Source organism: Corvus kubaryi, unplaced genomic scaffold, assembly GCF_017639235.1.
Source record: "Corvus kubaryi isolate FWS band 111438036 unplaced genomic scaffold, C.kubaryi_AGA036_p1.0 37385, whole genome shotgun sequence".
NCBI lineage: Eukaryota > Metazoa > Chordata > Aves > Passeriformes > Corvidae > Corvus > Corvus kubaryi.
The window spans coordinates 1904931-1910930 of NW_024581127.1; positions in this window are offsets into that span (position 1 = coordinate 1904931).

Below are 6000 nucleotides of genomic sequence, written 5' to 3' on the forward strand. Positions count from 1 at the left end.
TGACCAAATTGCCTCCCATAAGTGGGTTCTCCCACCAAACCTGATTGGTACAGGGAGGAATCCTGTGTGAAATCCTCAGAATAAACAAGGTGGTCCAGATTACGAAGATGCAGAGCAGCAATGTTGAGGCCCTGCCAGGATCACCTTGGCATGCCTTTTCCAGCCCCAGTGTTTGTGGAGCTGTAGGCTCTTTGACTCTCTCAACCCTAACTCTAGCCCTACTGGCAGCTTGGCACTGGGCCAGAGGTCCTCACTGCCACAGGTGGCTCAGATTAAAGAATGTGGAGCTGGCAATGGTGGCACCCTGCCCTGATGTCCTTGTAATGCCTTTTCGAGCATCAGTGTCCCTGGAGCTGTCGGCTCTGTAGATCTCTGAAGCCTAAACCTAACCTTCAGGGCATCTTGTCACTGGGGCTGAGGTCCCCATCCCCACAGCTGGTCCAGATTAGAAACATGTAGGAGCAGCAACGTTGGGGTCCTGCCGGAATCGCCTTGGCATGGCTTTTCCAGCACCAGTGTTCCTGGAGTCATAGGCTCTTTCACTCTCTCAACCCTAACCCTAAGCTACATGGTATTCAGAACTTCTTCTAAGTGGAAGAACTCTTATTTAAATATAGGGGCACACAAATCACTAATATAAATACTGAAGTGTTTTGAAGGAAAAAAAGGAGTGGAATATATAATTCAGTTAGATGAAGGCCCAGAAAACCTCAGGAGCTGAGTTCAAAGGGGGACAATTCAGAATGAAATGGAAGCAGTGTGAATGATGTGCCTCTTCTTAAGCCATCAGGCTGGGGTCCCTACTAAAAGAGACATCATATTTAACAGCCTTTAATTGATAAGCCCTGTGGAGTAGTGCAGGGCCTCAGAGCTGGCCCAAAGGTGGCAGCTCAGTGCAGACACTTGCTGGCAGCCCCCAGTCCCAGCCAGGTGTTTCACCACATCAGACCTCCTGTCCTGCAGATTCACCTGCCTAACATTTGACTCTGCTTTATTTTAGACTGATATTTTCCTACTGAGCCGTCAGGTTTTGCATAGCAGTGAAACAGCAAGAGCTAGCACACAATCTATTTGTCTGATGCTCCCTTTTTTGGGGAGGATGAGGTTCACTGGACCATAAAGCAGAAGAGACATGCAAAGGCCCCTGCAGCATGCAGAGTTCTTCACCCCTGTGTCTGACGAGGCACTTTTGGGTGAAATGAGCTCCCAGCGTGGCTGATGCTGCAAAACCAAACACTTTTCCTGTGATGTGCCAGCACAAGCAAAGGTGGGCCTTAGGAAAAAACAGCCTCCTCATCAAAGCTGTTGCCTGAGTAACAAGGACCACTGTACATACAGCAAAAATTTCCGAAATGACAGCCCAGTTTGGCAGTGACCTTAAAGATTACCTAGTTCCAAGCCCCTGTCATGGCTAGGGACACCTTCCACTAGCCCAGGTTGCTAAAAACGAGCCTGACTTTGAACTCTTCCAGGGACAGGGCATCCACAACCTCTCTGGGCAACCTGTTCAGTGCCTCACTACACCCACAGTGAAGAATTTCTTCCTAATATCTAATCTAAACCTACCCTATTTCAGTTTAAAGTCATTCCCCATTGTTCTGTCTCTACATGCCCTTGTCAAAAGACCCTCTCCAGCTCTCTTGTAGCTCCCTTTAGGTACTGGAATGCTGCTCTAAGGTCTCCCAGGAGCCTTTGCTTCTCCAGGCTGAGCAGCCCCAACTTTCTCAGCCTCTCTCCAGGTGCTCCAGCCCTCTGAGCATCTTCATTACCTCCTCTGGACTTGCTCCAGCACATCCAAATTTTTCTTATGTTGCAGGGCCCCAGAACTGGACACTATAATCCAGATCGGGTTTCACACTACTTATCTATAATGTACCCTTCTAAATGGTGTTCATCAACATTCAGACTCTTACAATGTCTATTCATTTAGTCTCAATTGCAATACATAAAAATCCAAACCTGGCTAACAATTTTTTAAAATAATTTACAAACAGAAATACCAAGTTATTTAGCTAACAACATATTGAAGTGGGTCATCCCATTGCTGAAGAGACACAAATATTCTAGGGGGGGAAAAAAGGCATAAGAAATAAGCCTCAAATAATTTTCCTCCATGGACAAACCCTTTGACATGGAAACTTCCAGCAGCTGTCATGCTGGGCTTCTGTGCCTCAGTGCACCAGCCACATGCAGCAAAGACAAAGCTGATGCATGGCAGGCAAGGTTGCGAGTGGAGGTTGCTGTCATCCATGCTGGGGTTTTGCAAGAGGACCTTTATTTTGTGACTGTTGCACCCACCTCAGCTGACACCTGACCCATGCACTCTGGCTGTGAGGCTGTTTTGGAGCCAGGCACAAGGCTCTCACCAGACACAGGGTCTCCGTGTGGAAAGCAGAGATGCTCAGTGACTGTGCAGTGCCTCAGGTAATGCCCTTCCTTCTATGACCTCTGCCACCTAAAGAAATGAGACAGTGTGACAGAGGAGTCACCCCAGCTGTGCAAAACAGCTACGGTCTGGTTGCCATCATTCCAGCACCTATTTTGCCCATGTCAGTCCTCCCTGTGGGTAAGGAGTGGGAAACAGCCATGCAGTCCCTTTCCACAGGCCCTGTGGAGCAGAAGGACTTGGCCCATTCTGCCTTCCTTGTGGCTCACAACATTCCCAGCCATGCCACAGCCAGCCCCCTGTGTCTCCTCATGCCAGGGAGGACGGGTCAGTGCAGTGCTCACACATCAGTTGTAGCAAACATGTGGAATAGGGTCTTGCCCCATTTGCACACCAGCCATGGCAGCTGGACACATCAAAGGCCTCTCTGCAACCCAGGGTCTCAGCTTCAGCTCCCAGGGCTAACACCCCCCCCCTACTGCCAGGCAGGAGACACCTGTGTAATGAAAGCTTAACCAGGGTGATCAGTAGAGATGGAAACCCTCTGAATCCAAGCACTGCGGGGGTCAGCAGTCTCAGCCCCATCAGTAAAGGGCCAGTTAAACCCTTCCTCACCCAGCCCAGTTGCTAAAGCTGGCACCAGCAGCTCTGCACAGATAGCAGTGTAAAGAGGAAGACTGCACGTTCCAGCTGATAACAACCTCTGTGCAAAAGCAAGAGAAATGGCTTATTCACACAACTCCTGGTTTTGGCCATGAACAGCTGGCTTTTAGCAGTCTTGCCACTACACAGCAGCCCCCAGCAGGCATCTGGAGTATTCTATGAATTACCAGAGCAAACATCACACACTAGCATCGTCACAACACAGAGCATGGCTCTGACACTCAGTCAGCTTCACAGATTTTCTCAGCCTTCAGGTCACCCCACTGGGTTGCCCAGGTCCATAACCAGCTTTTTGGGGGTGTACCACCTCTCAGAAACCCTGCAGAGATGTAAGAGGGTTGTGGATGCTCTTCCCAGTGGGTGGGAAATCCCTGCCCTTCCTTTCTGTGTATCCTCTAATGAAGAAGAGAGGCAGGCAACCACCCAGGTGTGCAGAGGTAAATGCTGCTTTACTCAGACACAGGCTCCATCTTCGCATCTCTCTCTATGTCACCAGCTAACCTGGCTGGCACCATCACCTTCTGACTCATAGCTGCCTGCATTTCTCTCAGGAGAGTGTTGGTATTAACAAGCTTGCAAATTGCTGTTCTGCAGGGCATTTAAAGGCTCAGTAAAAGCAGACATCAACAAAATAAAAATCTACTCCAGCTAATCCAAGTGCCTAAAAATAGAGTACAAAAACTGCTCTGCTGTGATAAACCCACGTGTATTTATAAAGTCACAGAATTGTATCACAGCCACTGAGCTGAAAACTTCAACAGTGACTATTAATATAAGATGGGGGAAGGTATGTTTCAAAAGCCAGACAGAACAGGCATAAAGTTGACACACAGCTCCTGATGGCCCATGGACTGCTCAGTTTTCAGCAATCCACCCGAAACACAAAGCCAGCACATGATGCAGTCATCAAAATGCTGAAGGAGGCTCTGACCAGTCCTAACTTCTCTGACTGTGCCCTGCTGCCATGGAAGCCTTCTCCACAGGCTCAAGGAGGGGGCTCACTTTATGCCAAAGGAGGACACTTGCCTTCACAAAAGGGACACAGCTGTGCAAACTTCAGCATAGTCTGTGTTTAGTTGCTCACAGTTTTGGACCTGATAGTTTCCATGAGGAGCAATATTTTTCAAGGCAATTTGAACACTTCCTTATTCCAGGATCTGACAAATGCTAAAAAGCCCTCTGCCCTCTAATCTCTTTTATGATGCACCATAATAGACTAACAGATGTTTGGGGTGAAGTTAGAGATGAATGAGATTATGGAGCCAGTTGTATGCAATAGTCAGGTCAGCCATTTACAGCAATCACTTTTGTCCCTAGAAATCATCAGGTCAGCACCAAAACCCCTTTAGTAGTTCTGCCACAGAGCCCACAGCAGAAGGAAAACTCCCAAGTCATCTCCTCAGCATGTAGTTGTGCTCCCAGCTGGAGGGCTGTTAGTTTATTTCAGAGAGAAAGTAACACATGCATGAGGCCTGCAACATCCGTCTGAGACACAGGACACAACAGCTACCTTACGGAGAAACACGTCGCGTGGTCAAGGAGATCTTGCCTCGCGCTTGTTACATAGAGGGCACGTTGTACAAAACCACCACTGACACACACACTTCCCCTGTGGCTCAACACCTGCTCCCAAACGACAGTGTAGAGGTGTCCTGCTGGGGCACTGAGCCAGGGGACACCTGGCTTTACCCTCTCCCAGCCAGCAACCCTACCACAAACCACCATCACCCACTGCAAAAGTAACTGCTTTATTTCCTTTCATTTCCCATGAGAAAATAGCCCAAAGCCCATCTAATCAGGGCAAATGCACACAACTATTATCCAGGTTCCTGCATCTTGATAACCAGCATAGGCATGGAGACCTGTCAGATGTCACACACTGGGAAATGAAAGGACTTCCATCACATGATGGTAACAGTACTACGCGAACTCATTCTATCACTGTTCCATAAATATCCAGGATAGCTGGGCACCTTAGGCTGCGCACAGCTGAGTAAGAGGGTGCCTGTCACCACCAACACAGACTGGTTGTGCACTGTGACCCATGGGCAGCACTGCACCTCAGGACACTGGAGTTGCTCATGTACCACATGCTGCAGGGCAGGGACAGCAAGCCAAGAACAGCCCTCATGTCTGCACCCTTGTGAACAGCCAGCTCTGAGTGTCTATGTTCTATTTAGGTGGCACAAACCTCAGCTAGTTCTCAGTGCGTGGTCCATGCATGAAATTCCTCATGGAAAACATTTCACACAGTGCAGTGTGATAAGAAAAATATTTCCACAAATGCTTCAACATCTTCCAGTGCTATAAGGCATCCAGGTGTGGATTTAAACAACTTTAAAAAGTAAAAACTAAATATTTCTGTGTTTCCCCCTGCACAGGCTGCAGGCCAGGTCTGTCAGAGCACCTGTGTGCCCCTGAGCACTGCTGGGACAGACTGAAGAGCAGAGTCAGGGCAGTGCCTGCATCCCTCACCTCCCCAGTTCATTTCAAACCTTTACCAGATTTTCAGAACCAACCTCCTCCTTTCTCACTCAAACCCAAAGAGAGTTTTTAGCATACTGCATACCTCATACACTGCTGGGTATGAGGTCACAGCAAGGCATCCAGAGTAGGGAACAAGTCTGGCAGCTAACCCAGCAAATGAAGGTCACTGCTATAAAGCTATTGAGGTGTCTGAAGGTCTTTCTTCCCTCCAAGATCTATGTTCCACCTGCTTTGCAGCTGTCATATTGCTTAAGTAAATCAGTAGCCAATAGCTTCATTCATGTTCCATAAAGAGCCAGAAAGATTTTCTTCTGGGGTTATGCACAGAAGAAAAACTGTGGTTCGTAAGCATCATGCTACAATGTAGTCACTTCTATCCTGCCATCACACACTTTTGTGAGACAAAAAATTTTGTGAGACAAAAAAAACAAACTCTGCCTGAAAATATTCTCTCCACAGTCATT